This window comes from Tenrec ecaudatus, chromosome X (assembly GCF_050624435.1).
Source record: "Tenrec ecaudatus isolate mTenEca1 chromosome X, mTenEca1.hap1, whole genome shotgun sequence".
NCBI lineage: Eukaryota > Metazoa > Chordata > Mammalia > Afrosoricida > Tenrecidae > Tenrec > Tenrec ecaudatus.
The window spans coordinates 82,765,059-82,777,943 of NC_134548.1; the positions used below are offsets into that span (position 1 = coordinate 82,765,059).

The window sequence follows — 12,885 nt, forward strand, 5'->3', positions numbered from 1 at the left end:
ACCTTGCAGGACTGGATAGGGCAGAGGTTGTACACTGGTACATATGGGAACTGGAGGCACAGGGAATCCAGGGTGGACGATACCTTCAGGACCAGGGGTGTGAGGGGCGAGGCTGGGAGAGTGGAGGGTGAGTGGGTTGGAAAGGGGGAACTGATTAAAAGGATCCACATGTGACCTCCTCCCTTGGAGATGGACGGCAGAGAAAGGGGGAAGGGAGACTCCGGATAGGGCAAGATATGACAAAATAACAATCTGTGGATTATCAAGGGCTCATGAGGGAGGGGGGAACGGGGAGGGAGGGGAAAAAAAGAGGACCTGATGCAGAGGGTTTAAGTGGAGAGCAAATGCTTTGAGAGTGATGAGGGCAAAGAATGTATGGATGTGCTTTATACAATTGATGTACGTATATGTGTGGATTGAGATAAGAGTTGTATGAGCCCCTAATAAAATGTAAAAAAAGAAAAAATGATTAGGGCAAAGAATGTACAGATATGCTTTATACAATTGATGTATGTATATGCATGGATTGTGATAAGAGTTGTATGAGCCCCTAATAAAATGTTTAAAACAAAAAAGAAAATCCACAAACAATGAAATCATGACACATAATTTCAATGAACAAATAACCGTATAGCGTCTCTCTCTCTCTCTCTCTCTCTCTCTCTCTCTCTCTCTCTCTCTATATATATATATATATATATATATATATATATATATATATATATATATATATATAATCTCCAGCAAAATGACAGCAATAAAACATTGAATGTTAATGGATTAAGGGCACTTGTTAAGAGACTGATACTAGCAGAATAGATAAGAAATCCTGACTCATTAATATACTGCTTACAAAAACATACCTCAGAAACATAGACAAATACAGACTGAACATCAAAGGATAAAGAATAACATATCAAGCTAATTGTAGAAAAAAGCAGGAGTAGTAATATTGATTTCTGACAAAATGTCAAAGTAAAAGCCATAATGAGAGACAAAAAAGGCCAGTATATGATAAGAAAAGCCACAATCAAACAAGAAGACATAACGATAATGAACATCTATGTACCCTATGAAATACCTTCAAAATAGATCAATTGAAATCTTATATTTATTAGCCAAAGAGACACTACAATAATAGTAGGAGATTTTAATACGCCACTTTAGAGAAAAGATAACTTGTGGTAGTTACATAATCTGTTGTCAATTTGAAACTTAAGAGTGAAGGGGTGGAGTTTAGCTGGTCACAGCTTGGTGACTTATTTGGAGGCACTAAGGAGATAAATAGCTTGCTAGAGGCAGGACACACGCTCACTCCCTGTCAGACATTCCCATTGACAAGACATATGGAGCTACGCTAGAGCCCTGGAGCTGAAGGACCCTTGGCAGCGCTGAGATGCTTCCACTGCCACTGAATCCACAAGACTTTTCACCCAGACTAACACACAGCTCAACTGGAAAGAAAATCAGCAAAGAAGTAGAAGAAGTAAGTAACATAATTAATTAATTTCTTATTTTAGATGTCTACAAAACACTTCACCCAACAATAGAACAATAAGCATTTCTCCCAATAATCATGGAATGTATGCCAGAATAGTTCACATGTTAGCAAGCATCAATAAATATAAAAAGCGAGATACTACCAACTACTTTTTCATATCTTATCAAGGATTTAATCTTGGTTGGAACCACAATCAATGCTCATGGAAGCAGCAGTCAAGAGATCAAAAGACCCATTGCATTGTGTAAACCTGCTGCCCAAGACCTTGTTATAGGAGGGATGTACTTTATGGACTAAAGTGCACCGGACCCACCTTTTCTAATACCTTACATGCATGTTGGACATTGAATAAAGATGACCAAAGAATAATTGATGTGTTTGAATTGTGGTGCTGGTAAAACTTGTTGAAAATACCATGTATTGCTAAAAGGACAAACAAGTTTGTCTTGGAAGAAGCTCAGCCAGTGCTCCTTAGAGGCAAGGATGAAGAGACTTTGTCTTATATACTTGGGCATTTTGCCATGAGAGACCATTCCCCGGAGGACAGCATGCTTGATAAAGTAGAAAGGCATCAAGAAAGAGGAAAGGACCTCACTGAGATGGTTTGACACTGTGGATGTAACAGCATAGGAACAATTGTGAGGCTGCCATAGAGCTGGACAGTGTTTCCTTCTGTTGTGTATAAGGTTGCTATGGGTCAGAACTAATTTGAAGGCACCTAACAACAGCAAAACCTCAAAGAACATTTAAAGGGAACAAAATGTAAGTCCTTGGAGGATGTAAAAAGTGGCACTTTTTATGTGGTGTAAATTGAAGGGAGCAGAATTCGAACTGGGCAGTGGTTTGTTCTGTGGTGCATAGGTTCTCTGTGGGTATGAACTGACCCCGTGGCACCTAACAACAACAACAAGAATACCTTTTCATATGACAAGGCTAAACATTTTTTGAATTAATAATAGAAGTATTAAGCAAAGAACAATGACATGGAAATAGACAAACACTTTACTTAAAACCACAGAGCAATTGAAGAAATAGTGTGCAATTTTAAAATTCCTCAAATTAAATAACATCTCAACATCTCACAGTCTTTGGGACACAAGAAAAGTAGTTCTCAGAGGGCAATTTATAGCAATAAGCACTCATATTAAAAAAGAATAATTATGCCTTAAACTTATGAGTAAGGAAAATAACGATCCGGGGTGATGCCCGAATCCTCACTGCTAATGTGAGACGAATTTTTGAGCGGGTAAAGGTTGCCCCTAAGGTGACCCGAAAAAAAAAAGAATAATTAAAAGTAAACACCTTAACCCAACATCTCCAACAATTAGATTGGCAAAACAAATACAACGTATCTGACAATTACATTAGTATAACAAACCCTCAGTTACCAAGAAAAGGTGATTAGAGCTGAAATAAATGAATCAAAAGGCAATAAAAAAATCAACAAGATATTGGTTCTTCGAAAAGATTAACAAAACTGATAAACCACTGGCAAACCTAACAAAAGAAAGAAGGAAAAATATCACAAATAAGAAATGAAATGGGCAGTATCACAACATAACTAACTGAAACAAAAAGAAAATTGAACAATATTATTTTTAAAAATTAGATAAAATGGACAATTATCTAGAAGTACATTGCCTATCTAAATTAACACAAATTGATATAGAGACCCCTAACAGATCTGTAACACAAGAAGATATAGAGCTGGTCATTAAAAAATTGCTAACATAAAAAACCCAGGACCAGATGGTTTTACCATCTGGGGAATTCTACCAAGCATTTAGAGAAGAGTTAACACCAATTCTACACCAACTATTCCAGAATATACAAAAGAACAAAGAACTCCCAAACTCATTTTATAAAGGAATTATAACCTTGACACCAAATCCATGCAAATACCTCACCAGAATAGAAAACTATAGACCAATATCTTTTATGAATATCAATATCCTTTATTGTTGCAAAAATCTTCAAATTTCTAGCTAATGGAATTCAACAACAACCACACATCATGATCAAGTGAGATTTATATCAGTTATGCAATGGTGGTTCAATATCACATAAACCATCAATGTAATCTGTGCTGTAAAAGAAGAAAAGAGTATTGATTATTTCAATTGGTGCAGAAAAGACATTTGATAAATTCAAACATCCATATTTATAAAAATATTCAATAGAATAGAAAGAAAATTCCTTAATATAATAAAAGCTATATATGCCAAGTAGGAGCCCTGGGGGTGTCGTGGTTACAAGTTTGCCTGCAATCCGCATGGTTGGCAATTCGAAGCCACCAACAGGTCCCAGGGAGAAAGAGTGAACTTTTTACTCCTATGAATAGTCACTGTCTCAGACCCCCATGTTATGAATCAGCATTGACTCAACAGCAGTGAGTTTGAGTTTTATGGGAACCAGGCAGGGTTGCCCTTATCACCACACTTACTTAATATAGTGTTGGAAGTCTTATTCTGAAGTATTAGACCAAATGGGTAAAGAAGCAGCAAAACTCTATTTGCAAATGATATGATCTTATATATAGAAAACTCCCCAAACCTGATTTAAAAATTGCTGGAACTAATCGAAAAATTTGACAATGTAGCAGTCTTTAGGAATTTCTTACAATGGTCAATAAGACTCATATGATAAGGAAGATGATTCTGAAAATTAAAAATCCCAAACAAAAACAAGCAAACAAAAAACCCACTTATGGTAACCACCCAAATGATAAAATACTTAGGAATAAAGTTAACCAGAGAAACAAAAGACTTATATAAAGAAAACACTTCTTCAAGAAACCAAGAGACTTACACAAATGGAAGAATATCCTGTGTTTTTGGATAGGAAGACAATATAGTGAAAATGTCGATATTACTGAACACTCTATTAATTCAATGATATTATGATCCAAATCCCAGCACAATTCTTCAAAGAAATGGAAAACTAATCACTGACATATGGAAAGGAAAGGAGAAACAAAACACTACTAAAAAAATAATAATAAGAGAGTAGGAAGCCACTCATGCCCTAATTTCAAAACCTATTTATTATACACTCACAGTAATCAAAAGAGCTCGGCATGCATTGGCACAATAGATGTGTAGACCAAAAGATCAGATCAGAGAAGCCACAAGTAAAACCAAGTACCTACACAAATCTGATTTTTGATAAAGGACAAAAACACATTAAATGGGGAGGAGAGAGAGTTTTTTCAACAAATGGTGCTGAAAAATTGGCTTGCCATCAGCAAAATAATTGAACAAGGTCAATTTTTCACAGCATACAGAAAAATAAAATCAAGATGGATTAAATATACACCCTAGAACTATAATGATCATTGATGAACTTGAATGCCTTAATATAAGGCATAAATACCTACCAAAGATAATGAAAATCACACTAAAGAAGACAAAATAACAGACTGGGAACTCCTTAAAATATGACGTTTATGTAAATAAAAAGACATTATTAACAGAGTAAAAAAGATCTCACAGATTGGGAAAGAAAATTGAACAATATTATTTTTAAAAACGAGATAAAATGGACAATTTTCTAGAAGTGCATTGCCTACCTAAATCAACACAAATTAATATAGAGACCCTTAACAGACCTGTAACACAAGAAGATATAGAGCTGGTCATTTAAAAATTGCTAACATCAAAAAACCCAGGACCAGATAGTTTTACCATCTGGGGAATTTGGCAGTGATTTGTATTATTTGAATCATAATATCATTGAATTATTAGAGTGTTCAGTAATACTGACATTTTCACTATATTGTCTTCCTATCCAAATGAATTTAGCATTTTGCAGTGATATAACAGGAAAGGGCTAATCTAGTCAAAGTAGATACAATAAACAAAACCATGGACATCTCAATTGATTCAACTTACACAATTACGACTGAAAAATTAAAGTTGAGAAAACTTTCTGCTCAATGAGCGCTGAAACTCTTGTGCCCAGATCAACTGCAGATCTGGAAACTTTAAACAAGTCTGATCAAGATCCTCAAGCATGTCTTCCAGGAATTGTAGTAGATCAAACATAGTTTTACAAGTATGACCTGAAGGCAAATTACAATCAAAGCAATTACTACATGGAAGTGATTCAGTCAAGACAAAAATGAGGCAGTCAAGTGCAAAAATTATGGTAGCATTTTTGGGGATGCTCAACGAATTTTGCTTGTTAAGTCTCTGGGGGTTCAAAAAAATGACAACACCAGCTTATTCTGAGACTATTTTCAGAAAGTTCGCCAAAGCTTTAGCAGAAAAATACCTGGGAAAATTTTACCAGTGAGTTCTTCACCACGACAATGTTCCTGCACACTCCACTGACAAAGAAGGGCGGTTTTGTGAGTGTTTTGATGGACAATCATTAGGCACCCACCTGATAGTCTCCGTTTGTTTGCTTCTGACTTGGTTTTCTTTCCTAATCTCAAAAAGAAAAAAGTATTTAAAGTGCACCCATTTTTCTTGGTGCCATTCTGGAGGAAGATTTATTAATAACCTTCAATATACAGATGACACAGCCTTGCTTGCTGAAAGCGAGGAGAACTTGAAGCACATGCTGATGAAGATCAAGAATCATGCCTTTCTGTTAGGAGCTGATAGCCATTAAGACCCTGGCCTCAGACACGTAGCAGAAACTTGGCCGCTTTGTAACAGCAAGGCTTTGTTTCCTGCCCAACTTCGCCCCCACATTCCAAGCTACTGTAGCATGGGCAGTTGCAATAACTGACCTTGTTGCCATTAGTCAAAGTACTGAGCACCCATTGAACTGCAGATATACCATATTAGGAACATAGTGATAAGTTCACCCGGTATGTCACCTCGACGTCTTTGAGTACTGTTGCGCACCCTTTGTACCTTATTGGGAACATGTGGCTGATTGGTTGTTGTACAGTGTGCGGTTGTTATACAGTGTGCTTCATTGGAATATGTGCCTCCCACTTCCTTCTCTGTTGTGAATATATACCCCGAGTTTTGGCAAAATAAATGGGCTTGATCAGCACTTGTCTTGCCCCATGTCTCTGTTTCTTTTTCCCATCCAGGTTCGTTGCCCCTCCGGGTCACCGCGTGAGGGTCTCGCTGGATGAGACCCTAACACTTTTCAGTATAGATTATAAATCAGTGTAAAGAAGACAAAAATCCTCACAACTGGACCAGTTGGTAACTTTATGATAAATGGAGAGAAGATTGAAGTTGTCAGGGATTTTGTCTTCCTTGGATCTAAAATCCATGGTCATGGAAGCAGCAGTCAAGAGATCAAAGATAAGTTGCATGAGGTAAATCTGCTGCGCAAGACCTCTTTATAGTATTGAAAAGCAAAGATATTACTTTGAGGACTAAGATGTGCCTGACCCAAACTATGGTATTTCCATTGTCTCACATGAATGTGAAAGCTGGACACTGGATAAGGAAGACTGAAGAAGAATTGTGTTTGAATTGTGGTGCTGGGGAAGAATACTCAAAGAGCCATGGACTGCTAAAAGCACAGAGCTCTGTCTTGGAAGAAGTATGGCCAGAATGCCCCTTATAAGCAAGACTACTGAGACTTCATCTCACATACTTTGGACGGGCTGTCAGGGGAAACCAGTCTCTGGAGAAAGACATGCCTGGGAGAGGGGCAGCGAAAGAGAGGAAGACTCTCAACAAGATGGACTGATGCAGTGGCTGCAACCACGGGTGCAAGCAGAGGCATGCTCGTGAAGGTGACCCTGGCAATGCTTCATTCTGTTGTGCCTAAGGGTGCTAATGGGTGACACTCGACTCCATGGCACCTAAGGACAACAACTGTTTTTCAATTCATAAGTTGAAAAAAAAGACCACCTTGATATGGTTAAACTCCCAGGACCCTTTGTTCTTTGGGGATGGCTCGTATAACTGGTATACTTGCTTTAAAAGTATCTTCAACTGGTTAGAGTAGATGTTGAGAAATAACATCTGTTTGGTAATTTTTAATCTTTTAATTCCATTTTCCCATGAATTCTTTGAAGTCTCCTCGTATATGCTGGACAGTTTAACGTATAAGTATTTTAAAATCAAATGTACCAGTAGTGTGGATTGGAAGTGATGTCTTAGGATATGATAGAGGCAAAGGATATGGTCCTCCCCAGCTTCCCATGCCCCCACCCCCACCCAGGTGGTTTTTTATCTCAATCAAATAACATGAAAGGAGAAAGTGCCCATGCCTGTACACGGGCTGTTAAATCTCATCTGTGGTTGAATGGTCAGGTAAGTATTGGGGTGGTAACTACAAGTTTTGTGGGTCACACTCACCAATTGTTCCATGGGGTGAAGACGGGGTATCTGCTTCTGTAAAGATCTGCAACTTCAGAAACTCTCTATTGGGATGGTATGAGTTTAAATTGGCTCAATGGCAGTGGCTTCCTTTTTGTTTATTTATAGAATAGGTTCCCAAACTTATCTGGCCTACCGCCTCCTTTAAAAAAGTTACTCAATGCACCCTTGGCTATTACAAGTTTTCGTACTGTAGCTCATAATCCAGGATAAAATTGTAAGTATCTGCTCACCCACTTTGGGAATCACTGGTTTATAGTAAAATGAATATGACACTTAGAGTGTATTTCATTTCTACTTAGCAGTTTAAACTGAATTATGATTCCTCTGTACATATTTTGCTGCTTATTTCCAAATGTGGAAAATGGATTAGCCCAGTCCTGGAGAAGAAATCTTACTCTACGGGAGAAAGTTTTATTTTCATGGAAACAACACAGTTTGGGACTTATTACTGAGCTGAGCTCTCATTCTCTGGAAGCTGTACCTTTCTGCTCACAGACTCACACACTGTTCCATTCCTTTTCCTTAACTCTTCATCTGTAATCCGGAGGGTTACTTCTTCCAAATACACAAATTCATGTGCTGGCTGGAGAGAGATTTGAGTCACACAATGTCCAAACCAACAATCTGCCCTCTTCCTACTAAATTGGTTCTTACACTCTTACAAAAAGTCCATAGAAAATGTTGTTATACTCACACAGAAAATAAGAGCAAAGCCAAGTCAAATGAATCAGCTTTTCCCAAAACCTCAACTCCAAGGGCTCTTTCTTCACAGGGCTATTAAAATTTCACTCCATTTTGCCAAACAAAACAAGAAAATAATCACTCTCGGCAATAATATCAGAGAAATTTAAGTTAGGAAATATTTGCTTTCATTGGGGCTTTTTGTCAACTTCCCCCCTCTATACCAAGAAACTCCTTTAAACATACATATTATCACTTATATCTAATTACAAAGAAAAAAACGTAATTCAAGTGAATTGTTTTTAACAAATTCCAGGAACACTCAAGTGTGGCTATTTCAGATGACAGAGGAATTACTAGAAAATTTTTAATTTGTATTATTTTAACATCTACAAGGGTAAGTAAAAAAAAGCATTGCTACTAGGGTTCCAGTTTAGACAGACAGGGGTTAATTCCAAACAAAATGTGCTTCTTAAACATCTCCCTGTGATCCATGCATGGCTGAGGACAAATTCTCTCAGCGATAACACTTACCTATTTCTCATTAGGGTGACTTTTAAAAAAGATACGTTTTGTCACGGGAAAAAAAATGGTTTTGAGGTTAGGGTTCAGATCAAATTTTTAACAAACTGCCCTACATAAAACAAAGGTTATTAAGATGAATCAAGCATTAAGAAGAATCAAGGTCTGGAAGACTTCAAAGATGAGCTAAGAGTAGAAAGACCATCGACTTCGATGAATGAAAAAATGGTGGCCGAAGTCCAGAAACTGGTGGACCACTGTAGAATTACATTGATGTTATAACTACAGAAGTTGGGATTTAACATGATTTAATATTTACATTAAAAATAATTTTATTGGGGGCTCATACAACTCATCACAATCCATACATCGTGTCATGCATATTTGTGCATTCATTGTCCTCATCAGTCTCAAAACATTTGCTCTCCACTTAAGTCCTAGGAATCAGCTCATTTTCCCCCTCCCTCCCCACTCCTCACTACCTCATAAACCCTTGATAATTTATAAATTATTATTTTGTCATGTCTGTCCGACATCTCCCTTCACCCACTTTTCTGTTGTCCATCCCCCAGGGAGGAGGTTATATGTAGATCCTTGTAATCGGTTCCCCCTTTCCGACCCACCCTCTCTCCACCCTCCCGGTATTGCCACTTTTACCACTGGTCCTGAAGAGCTCATCTGCCCTGGATTCCCTGTGTTAAGTCACTATTTTGACTTCAGCAAGTTTTCAACTGGAAGGATGCAAAAAGCATTGCACAAAGATCAGCTAGTTCAAAGAACTGATCTTTTTACTAGTCTTTTAAGGAAGAGTAAAGGTAGTAATGATAATATGAAACAAATCCTAATTCGGGGGCCGTCTTATATTTACCAATACTGTGTTGCTTTGAAGGAATTCTGAGCTGCTAACTGCAAGGTCAGTCAGTGGTTCAAACTTAACAGCAACCACTCTGTGGGAGAAAGATGTGGCTTTCTACTCCCATAAAGGTTATTTGTCTTTGGGCTGTGATCTGCATGGTCAGCAGGTCCGAGGGAGGAAAAACTGGACTTTCTGCTCCTGTAACAGTCTCAGAAACCAAAAGGTGGGGGTGCTATGAGTCACCACTGCTGTGTGAAAAGATTTATAGCCTTGGAGTAAGAGTCAAATGGATGGCAGTGGGTTTTTAGTTATTCAGAGAGCAGGGTTCAACCAATCAAAGCACTGGCTTCAGAAGCAAGCTTCTGAGATGAGTACTAAATTCATGGCAGAGGTGAGGTCACGTTTTAGTGACTGGTTTGGGGGTTCTGAAAGGGCAGTATTGATAGACTTTCTCAAAGGACACAGGACAGCCACAAGGGCATATTAGGAAGTTTTAAGAACATTGAAAACTGCATTTATGAGAAAAAGGTCAAGAAAGTTATGCCCAGAATTGTTTTCCCACACTGTACCTACTCATTCTTGGACGGTAGCAAGGGTTGGAGTAGGAACATTTCATTGGGAAACCTTCAGCTTTCTTTTGGCTCCCCAAAGAACATTTCAATGGAATAGGTAGAATCCCTCGAGGATGTAAAAAACCGGTATTGTTTCTGACATGGAAAAAAATGGACAGTGGCGAATTCTTCCTGTTAGAAAAGGGGAAATACCACCAGAAGTTTATAGACATGTTGAGAAACAATAACTTCATGGTCTGACATTTTTGTTTAATGTTTTCCGTGACTCGATAGCAATACTTTTTGCCTTCCTTCATATGAGGAACTGTATCTCCCATAAAATTGCGGATGCTCATTCATGAAAGAAATCAACCACAGCTGTTTTCTACTGGCTGCTACAGAGCACTGCAGTTATGCTGGGCTTCCCTTCTAGTCATGGAATCCTCGCCCATTGCCAGGTAAGGTCTTTTGCTGAATCTTACTACTAGGTTTCAAGTTTCAGTAAGCTGGTGTGTATTTTTCACTTAATGTAGTTTTGCAAGCTTGGATAGATGCGACCTTTGATAAAAATTAAAATATTTAGCGTTGGGGTAGTTTAAGGTGGGTAGCTGTGGTATACCTATCCTTATCTACCTGTGAGCAGTTGTCCAAATGAGATGTGTAAGCATTATACACATACCAGAGCTTAAAGCCAATACGAGAAAAAGATCATTGATCTTTATATAGATTACATGTTGAACCACTTTGTATATTTGCTTAAATAAAAATATTAAAACTTGTTTCACTCGCATCTTTTCTCCTTTTGTGTGTCTGCTAAAAAGCTTAAAAGGACCTAAGTGATTTGCATTGTATTTCTAGCTCTCGGACAGCGAAGACATATTTGGAAGGAGATGGATAGAGTGCGCATTTCTCTTTAGGTTCGTAATATTTGCATGTCTCCACTGTAATGAGCCACATGCCTGCTTCTTGTGGGTGGGGATTATCTTTTTCCTTCCACTTCAAATATTGAATGAGGCATGATAATCTTTTCAATGTATTCACCTGCACAAGCATTTGCAAATTCGGCACCTATTATTTGAAATGCCTTGCTCATAATTGCCTTTTGAGTTGATGTCGCATTCTTTTGAATATATTTCAGAATGCTAAGTCTCCATCCATCAGGAAAAAAGTAATTTTTAGAAACAGCCAAGATTCACCTCAAGGGTGACAAAGGGACCAAGTGGAATAAGGTTGTTTCAGTGGCTCATGAAGTCATTTCTGAAAACAATTTTAAACAAATCCCAAAGGTATCTTTTATTGGCATATAATTCACATATCATACAATTCAATAGCTCAATCATATTAAGAGTTGTGCAATCATCACCACAGTCAAGTTTAGCCAAATATTTTTTAAACAACTTTTAAAAAGTCACCAGCTATGGCTAGTCATTTCATATTTAAAATTCAATTATTTGGGGCCAAGAGCAAGTAGTTACGTGTTGAGATGGCCATTGTCGTTGGTTACCATCAAAGCAATTTTGACTCTGGGCAGAGAACTGTCCCCATAAGGTTTCCTAGGCTATGATCTTGACAAGGCCAGATCACCAGGCCTTTACCCCATGGAGCTGTTGGGCAGGTGGAAAGAACTCCGTGTTCAGCAGCTGAGGACGTAGCAATTGCACTACCCGAGAGCGTCCTCTTAGTGTAGCCTACCTCCACTCTTCGGACATATCTTTCTCGCTCAGGCTCATTACAAGATGCCCGTTGTTCCCATTATTCAGAGCGTTGAGGGGTGTTTGGTGACGGCCCTAAGATACTTAATGTACGAGATGTGATCTTGGATCTCTTTTGAGAAATTATCGGCCCTTTTCCTTGGCAACCCGGCCTAAATAGGTTTATTCAGCGCACAACAAAAATGAGATTTGTAATAAGAAACCTGAGTGGAGCTACAATGCCACTTAATATGTAACTGGGTAAACAATCTAACACGTTTCTCTCACCGCCATCATCGGTAAAGCAGGGCGTTGTGTTTACACCTCAGTCACGGAAGACTAATTTATATAGAATCATAGAAATTGCCTGATAGCAATGAGTACATTTTAGCTATTACTATTTAACTCACAGCAATCTATTTGGAAGGTTACACGTTGCCTCGACTCAAAGACAACAAAACTGGGCCTGTAGTTTCATTTAATATTTCTAAAATGATTATGAAGAGGCCTGTTGGCAACCCACCCTGATTTCTCGGGGTCTGTTCTTGGTATCTGGGTCTTTTGCACCATCTCTCTCTCTCAAAAAAGAAAAAAAAAACCCAAATAAACCCAGGCACGTGCACTGGCTACTTTATTGTCAGTGAAGGTCTGTGTATCAGACTCTAAAATAAAAACCATGGGTCTTAAGTTAGTCATATAAAAATTATTACCAGGAGCTGAGTAAGCCAAGTGGAAGTCTCATGAAGGTATCAGTGTGTGACAATCCATTTACAAAGACATCTTG

At 38.1% G+C, this 12,885-nt stretch overlaps 1 non-coding gene across 1 annotated transcript; it reads left to right on the forward strand.

Annotated features, from left to right (window-relative positions):
* Positions 1-2,661: 2,661 nt before the first annotated feature.
* Positions 2,662-2,773, forward strand: LOC142435169 (U12 minor spliceosomal RNA). The gene has a single exon (XR_012781283.1). It is a non-coding gene; the product is annotated as a U12 minor spliceosomal RNA (small nuclear RNA).
* The last annotated feature ends 10,112 nt before the right edge of the window (positions 2,774-12,885 follow it).